Here is an 8772-nt window from a genome sequence, read left to right on the forward strand (position 1 = left end):
TTCCATTTGATTAATTCTTTTTTATACACAGCTCTCTAAAATATTTTTGTCTGTATGTAAAGCATAACAAGTAAATATGTCAGTTTGATTCATATGTGATTCATACAATATTGTAAACTAGCTGTCACATATGAATCAAAATAATTTTTTTTATAAAAAATAGAAACATACAGGTTACATGAATGAGAAAGTGAATTTCATTGTGATACACTGCAGCGCAAAATGAAATGTGTCCTTTGCATTTAACTCATCACCCTTAGTGAGCAGTGTACAGCCTTCAATAAAAGTTGATCATCTAATCAGCAGCTCTTACTGAAAATATGTTGGAGTTGAAAGTCAACAAATTCTGGATCTGGCTGCCAAGTGATATTTGTTCTGGTGCTTTTCTATTATTCTATTATTCTAATATTTCTATTGAGTGTATATAATGTAACTTTTGCACATAAGTGCACATAATGTATCTTTTAACATAACTTGTGAAAATAGTTCATCATCTCCACATTTGAAAGCTCAGTTGAGTGTACACCCACTGGGAGACCAATTGAGTTAATCAGTGAGAGAACTCTAGCACCTTGGATCAGAGCTTTGTGAGTTCCCCTACAGAGTTCTTCAACTCAGGGTCTGCTGACTGCTTATTTTATTTCTCTATCTTTGAGTCAGATGTGAAGCTTCCATTGCCATTCAACTACAATAACATTTAGTTCTTATTTAGCCCAAAATCACATGCAGTATTTTTCATTAGGATTTGACAGTTGACACCCTCACACTTTGACCCTTTCTGCATAAAAGAAAATACTCATGCAGTAAAAAAGGGAGAAACCTCATGTTTATCCAAGTGCTGGGACAATTGTCCCAATGCTTGTATTTTTCTGAATAATGTTCAACAAACATCTGAAATGTGTTGTTTGCATATCAAGCACTGCGGTTTGAAAAGCAGTTGTGCTGCTAAGTAAGGAAGAGGTGGGAGAGGTGATATCATTCATTTATTCTTCACCTTGGTCACAAGTCTTAATTACCATTGACTCCTGAGGTCTTCTCACTCTCTTTTTTCTGATTGGCTGTCATTTAGAGAGCTAGAAACATGTACCTCCATCACCTCCTTCCTATTTCCTTCCCTTCCAGACATGCTGCAACCATTCCTATCTATTTAAAATATCACATCCATAAATATATTGGCCAACACAGAGTTCTGTCCTTCTCCAGAGAATTAACTGTACAGCTTTGGGTCTGCAGCTTGTCTGGGAACAACAAGCACGATAAAAAACTCAAAATTATTCCAACAGAACAACCTAGTGTACAGTCTTCATTCATTTCTTTCTGTCTGTCTTTTTCTGTGAGTTTCTGACCTGGGTGCTGCTGTGACCTGTTGTTTGTTGTCACATTAAATTACTCTGAAGCTCTGGCTCAATGACAGCTCTCACTGGGTGGGACAGACAGGGGAGGGTTAGACGGGTCAGAAAAGTAAAGCTCTCATGACCTCAACAGCCTGGCTGTGGGAGGCCAGGGTTGGGGAAAGGGGTTCGGGTTGGCACAGGGTCACTTGGTGCAAAAAAGCAATCCCCTCCTCATTGTACCCTCCTTAAACACACCAGACTCCTGCTATGATCCTCTTTTAAATCTTGACATGTTTGCTGATTACAGAAAAGAGTTTAAATACGTGAGTTTGTCCTTCTGGTTGAACTGTTTTTGAGGGCTGTATATGGATAGTGATAAATCAGCCTATAATCAAGTGGTGAACATGAAAGACACATGTGAGGAAGGGGACAGAAAATGAATGACCAAACAGAGAGCTTTTTCAGGAAGTTTGGGCACAAATGTATAATTTCTGGAGTGTTTTTTACTCCAGTGAATCAGCCTTGTTTTACTTGACTGATGCATACAAAGTACAAAGATATTTTTGTCCTCTTAGCAATTTCTCTGGTTTGAATTGACACTCTAAATGACTCACGGTGACCTGCTGTTGTATGAACATGTCTTTTCTACACATAATTCAGTCTTTCATCACAATAATGGAGAACCATCACTAATGGAGGAGATGCACATGCATAAAAGGGCATCAAACTATTCCAGTGCTGTGTACATGTACAGTAAATCTGAGAAGCTACGACAGGGTGATAAAAACAAGAGTGAGAGAGAGTGTGATAAAATACACTGGAAACTAGTAAACTAATATAATTTCACAATAAAAAAAATTCTGTTAGCAGCACACAATCTAGGATTGTTGTTAAAAAATCAATTTAATCTACTGAACACTGCTTCAATAAGAGTGAGAGAGAAACTGATTAAGTCAACAATATAACAGAACACTTTTGTTAGATGGGTGAAGTAACAAAAACAGATAGCGAACACTCACACACACACACACACACAGGTTTGCTGCCCCACGTTCACTTTTTCACATTACCTGATCCCTTCTGCTCACGTTTTCTCCACACTCCATTCTCCTCCTTTTTCCATCTCCCTCCCAGAACGTTCTGCACTTCACTTTGTTTCAGGATCAGTGACCAGGCTTTCTGCAGCTGAATTGCAGCCAGTCTAACTCTCTCTGGGGTCTGTAATATGAAGTGCAGGTACAGGGGTGCTGACACCTCAGGGTTAACAAATCAGCACAAGGGTTAAATTCATTAACCCTCCACTCACTGAACTGGGTAGAGAAAACACACATTATATAGTCCTACAGTCCTTTGCAGCGTCTGTGTGTCCACGCTGGCACCCCTGTGATGTACATTCACATACAGAATGGAATAAAAGTCTATGTGGCAATTGTCCAATTACACTTTATCTAAGGTGTCTGTACAATGGTAACTGACTAATTTGGGATGTCTGGGGTTCTACACTCAGGCTCTACTAGAATGGATTGCGTAAAATTGATTTCAATGATTTGCTGAATCTAACTCCACAAGATGGATTTGTGCTGTAAAGGGGTATACTGCACCATCAGCCAGAATCTCTGACATGAGTTCTATGATGCACACAGACAGGTTCTGAGCATCAGATTTTTGTTTCTGAACAAACACATGAACAGGTCATGTGTGTTAGAAATAACAGTGCATTAGAATCTCTAGCTGGAATTCCTAATCATGTACAACTGCCCTTTGCCCACCAGGTTTAGGACCTGAAGGTACTAGGATGGATTCCTCACTGTGATCCCACAACAATATACTGACAGCCAGTATAGTTTAATCATTAGGGGATTATTAGGGGATATTTTATGGGACCTTGCTGGCATTCAACTGAAACCCTTACAGATGATCTAGAATGTGTCAGTGGGTACTAAGAAGCCACATGTCACTCCACTTTTTTACAGACCCCCCACTGCTTACCCACTGCTGCCCAAATCAAACTCAATCACATCTACAGAGACTTCCTGGTTTCTACTAATTATAAGGGCTAACACTCCACTCAGTGTTCCTCCAATATTTATATTTGGAGTAACATTCTGTACATTGCCTTTACTAGTTTAAAACACTGCAATCTGTCACTTTACCTTTGTTTTTTTATGGTCAATTTCACATATCACAAAAGTGTATTGTTAAAATTAGGGCTGTAAATGGATTTTAAGACTATAGCTTGCTATAATCATGTAAATGTACATTCAAAAGATACATAATCTGAATTGGACCTGAAATTCCGTCACATTCCATCTTTATGTTGTAATTTTCTCTGGCTTGGAGGAATTTTGCATCTGTTTCACGGGTTAGACCCACATAGCTGTTTTAACTAGATACATTTATTTTTGATAGCCTTAGTTGACAGCCTGTGATTGGTAGCTGCCTAGATGGTAACATCCTCCACTATGAATCAGATCAAACCCCACTTGGCGTAAACAAAAAAAAATACTGTAAAAGTACGTTAAATCTGTGCAGATAAAAAATGGATGATGAATTCAAAATTTGAATCTCAATAAATGTGAAGTTATGGAATCAGATTTGTGCCGAACATCACTGTCTGGTACGGGAACTGCACTGTCGCTGAGTAGAAGGCCCTGTGGTGGATAGTGAAGACAGCAGAGCGCATTATTGGGGTTCCACTTCCACCCATCTCCCAGCTCTACGAGAAACACCTCATCTGTTGAGCTCAGAACATAATGAAGGACTCTCACCACCCCTCACATGCCCTGTTCTCCATCCTAACGTCTGGCAGATGGTTCCGCAACATCAGAACTGTACCTGCCAGACACTGCAAGAGCTTCTTCCCCCAAGCAGTCAGAGCTCTCAATTCATTCAATGCACTGCCATCACCAAAAATAATAAAGTCACAACAATACACTTCCTCTCAACTCATTTTGCACATCTCTGCTCTTTTTGCACATTCCTGCACATTTTGCACATGTTTGTCTTGTCTTGTGTGTCCTGTTTAAAATATCCAACGTATCCACTCACAAGCACTACTACATGATTTTGTCCAGTTATGTCCTGTCCAAAATGTTCATTGTACAGAAAAGTTCTACTTTTCTCCTGTAGAGAAATCTGCACATTATTTAAGCTTTAGTTGTAGTTAGTATAGTTTGTTTAGTGTGTATATACATATATATTTTTATTTTATGATTGCACTATGGGGGGTCTGTGTGAAACATTATTTTAATACACAGTAAGATGTGTATACTGTTGTAGTAACAATAAACCAATCTTGAGTCAGAAATGTAAAACGGGCTGGAGTGACTGAAAAGCCAGCAGTAAAACTGAAAAATGAGAAGCAAAATCTCACAAACAAAAATGAAAATGACCGCAATATAACGTTATCTTATTTTTGATTGATATTAGTAAAGTTTTGTTCACATTTTTTGGCACAAATCTGATTCCATATAAAGTTTTTTTTCATGTAACCTGTCCAGTCCTGAAGTGCAGTAATTTTTAGCACTGTCACTGCAAAAGATGAATGGAAAAAGAGACACAATTAGAACCAAATATATGCGGTTACATTTCCTGTCAGATTTTGAGTTTCTGGGGAATCCAGGTTCTGCGTCAGTTTGACATTATGCATCTTCACTGTGGGTGAGGATTTGATCTGAATCCAAGGCTACTGTTTGGGTTTTGCCCAATGAGCCGATGGCTGACTGCTAACAGCATTTTGAGCCATTTGTTATTTGAGGCCATATTTGTGGGGTAGTTGGACATAATGTTTAACACCAGACTTCCTGCTTATTCAGACAATGTGGGACCTGGAATTTGTCATGTCAGCAGTGATACCTAACCAGTTGTGTACAGTACCACTGCTAATGCTTACTGTGTGTTCATGTGTAGGCAGTAGTGTGTGTGTGTGTGTGTGTGTGTGTGTGGGTGGGTGTGTGTGTGTGTGTGAATGAATGATTTTGCAAGTGTCTGATATAGAAAACTCTTATTACACTTTTGGGATTGTGATGTTTCTGTACATTTCCTGCTGCTCTGGTTCCATGGTTTTCTGATCAGAGTTTAGTGTTTGCATTGTCTTGCGCTTCCCTGATTATCTTGACTGTTGTCATCGGTTTTATGAATGTATCCTTGCTGTGTCCCATCCTTGTCCTGTCATTCATCATTTTTATTTTTGTGTCTTCATCTTTTGTGTTGTGTGAGGGTCCACATGTCCATTTTATTTTATTAGCCCCTGTGTTAGTGGAGCGCTTGCAGCTTTATCACCTACTACATCAGACACTTTCTCCTTGGTGAGAAGAGAACATTCTTCTTGCCTGCTTCCCATCCTGTACAAAGCCTGTTGTCAGGCATGTAAACTATGCCAGGCACTCAGGCGAACGCTGCCCAAAAGCATCCTGCAAATCTGGGATTTACTCCCCATATCGCAGGGCTTGACTGGCCGGGCCTGTTCACCGTGTAGAGGAAGGTCAAGCTGGGGGTCTGGAGGGCTAATAGGAGGGCCAGCACTGATGGACGGGGTGTGCAAGAGAGGAGTTATGCAGAACTGAGTTCATGACACATCCGTCAACTCAGACTTTTATGACAATGGGAATTGTGATCATGGCGCTCAGCCTCTTTGAGAGTTTAAAGAATGAGGGCAGAGGGCACAGTTTGATGTGTGTGTACTTTGTAATTGCTGATCTACAGGAATGTTGAATTTAACCTGATTTTAACAAGATTTTGTTTATGTGTCTTATCATTTCATTTGAAATATAACTGAGCAGTTTTTTGATTACCTGCTTCTGGCCAGTACTATTGTCCAAAAGTAATATTTCAGTTGGATTAGCATCTGAGGAAGAAGCTGAACCACAAACAATGTAACATGTGCAGAAAGGACATTTTAAAAACACTTTCCTTTATATAATGCAGTGCTCACACCACAAACATGCCAGGTTATAGTATCCGTGAGTGAAGTATAGTAGAACCGTGAGTGACCAATGAGGGAACTGGACCCAACAAGCTGGCCAATTGAATTACAGCTGTGTGATGCATAGCTGCTTAATTCAGAGAATGCAGCCTAAACCACAGTGTACTCTCAACTCCATCTGGATCTACAGTGGAGGGCCTGAGCTGATCACTGCACATGCGCAAGCACACACACACACACACACACACACACACACACACTCAGCCGCTACATTCATTTCAGATACAGAGCAGTATGCTGATGGTGAATCTTTGTTCTGTAAGTGTGATTGTTTTCTCATGGGTACATGGTCTGTACCAGTCATGTGACTGGACTCATCCATCACTGGACACCATCACCACTGATTTCCTGTCTCGTGGCAGAACTACTGAAGATTATGTAAAACCAGATCAATGATTAGCAGTGGAGCAGTGGACAGAACATCAAAACAGGTAAAATGAAACACAAGGGCCCTGTCCTGAGCCTCTGTTTATCCTAGTAAACAATTATACCATTGTTTTTATAATTAGCTTCAAATAAACTGCATTCAAATTTTTTAATTAAAAAACTGTTTCAAATAATTTTAGTTTCATTTAATTTCAAATAATAAGTTTCATGTCAGTAGTTTAAGGTAATTGTAAATCCTTAATGAGGCAATATGCAATATTTTTCCACCTTGAGATTTTAAATGAAACAATTCCCCATATCTGCAATTTATTTCTTTTCTCTTTACGTAGCAATGGTTGGGTCTGTATTTGTGCCGCCTTGTTTTACTTTGTGGAGTGATAATCCAGTAACTGACTAAATGAGCAAGACTGTGAGGTTTCACCTGGAAACACTGCTTGATACATCCTGATATTCAAATGTTTTCCTTATTGGTAAAAGCTTCTGGAAATATTTCAGACTCCACATTTTGCCACAGTGTGGTGGAAGGGGGCAAAAATCCTTTAAGCACTGTTGGATGCTTTCAGTATAAACCCGCCACCACAACCATGACTGATTCCCCATATTGCCCTGTGGGGACTATTAACAAGCTCTGTGGCTCCGCAATCCAAAATTATGGCAAACTCTTGTCATGACTGCTCCCAGTTGTGTGGGACTTACTGGGCTTTCCATAATCTGTGGTAAGTATTATACATATTAAATTTGGCTGTGGTTGTATTTCCACCAATATTCCCTGAAGAGAACATTCCAGCATGGATATGCACTTAAAGTACTGTCCAACAAACTAGTTCGGGAAAACAGTCAAACAAAACTTAATGGCTGTAGATGTGCCTGTGTGTGAGTGAAATGTGAATGGCAAATGGTCGGCGGCTAATGTGATTCAATTAGAGGAAGGCAGTGGAAGAGAGAGTGACGCCCAGCCGCTGATAAGCTCACATAAATAAGTCAGTTAGCATAACAGTTGGAGCTGCTGCTCTTAACATCATTAGACTCCTTTTGGGTGGGGGTGGGGCAGCGAACGGAATGCCTCAGAATATAGACTCATCTTAACCTTCTGCTAAGCCATGGCAGCTTTGATTTGGTGAACTTATGGCATCAGTTTTCTCCTTATTTTCTGCTGCTCAGATGCATAGTATGAATAGAAGAGTGAATGGACAAAAATTCTAAAACGAGGCTTTCCAGATTGTGGAGGAAATGGGAGGAAATATACATTTCATGGAGGAGAGGTAGAAGAATGTTTTAATGTGGGGTTCACCCCTTTTCTTTACCCCCACCCCATCCTGCACCAAGCTGTCACCTTTTTAAGGCCTGTGATGGCTTTACTGAGGACAAATGAAAGTGAGAGAGAGTTTGCTCCATTCACAGAAAAAAAAACCTGTCCCAGCTGTATTAACAGCCTCCTTAAGCTGCCTCATTCAGCATGAATGGAGCTATTTCTCCCCGGGAAGAGGGGGGCGCAGCTGCCCCCACCTCGTCAGAGCTAAACAAGAGCTGGGGTGAGATTATCCATGCACCCCCCGGCCCGCTGCCATCCCCACAGCTCCCTCTTTCCTTGCCTCTGCTTCTCTCCCTTTCTTGGAGGACCCTTGAAAAGAGCCTGTCCAATGAGAGTGACAGGGTTGGATCAGAGAGGGGGTCACAGCAGGGGGAAGGTCTCCTCAGGGCCTGCAGCTTTGGGCCCATTGATCATGAGGCTCCCAGGATGGACATGAACAAGAAGGGACAACAGGAATTTGATAAAGAGAGAGGAGCCAAACACACACACACACACACAAAAAAAAACACACCCCGAGTAGCACCATGGAGCGGCTGAACTACAGCAAACTTGTTTTTTCCAGCTCTACAAACACATTCAGCAAAGCACATTTGGGTCACTGACCTCCAGCCCAACCAAAATATATTTCAAAGTGCCCTGTGATTTAATCATATCTGTGCATCTATAGCATATATATATCTGTTCCTCTTTGTGGATGGTTTCCCTGAACGGCACTGCCATATTTAAAAATTAACAGTTCAAGTAGCTGTTGCAAT

Source organism: Denticeps clupeoides, chromosome 2 (assembly GCF_900700375.1).
Source record: "Denticeps clupeoides chromosome 2, fDenClu1.1, whole genome shotgun sequence".
NCBI lineage: Eukaryota > Metazoa > Chordata > Actinopteri > Clupeiformes > Denticipitidae > Denticeps > Denticeps clupeoides.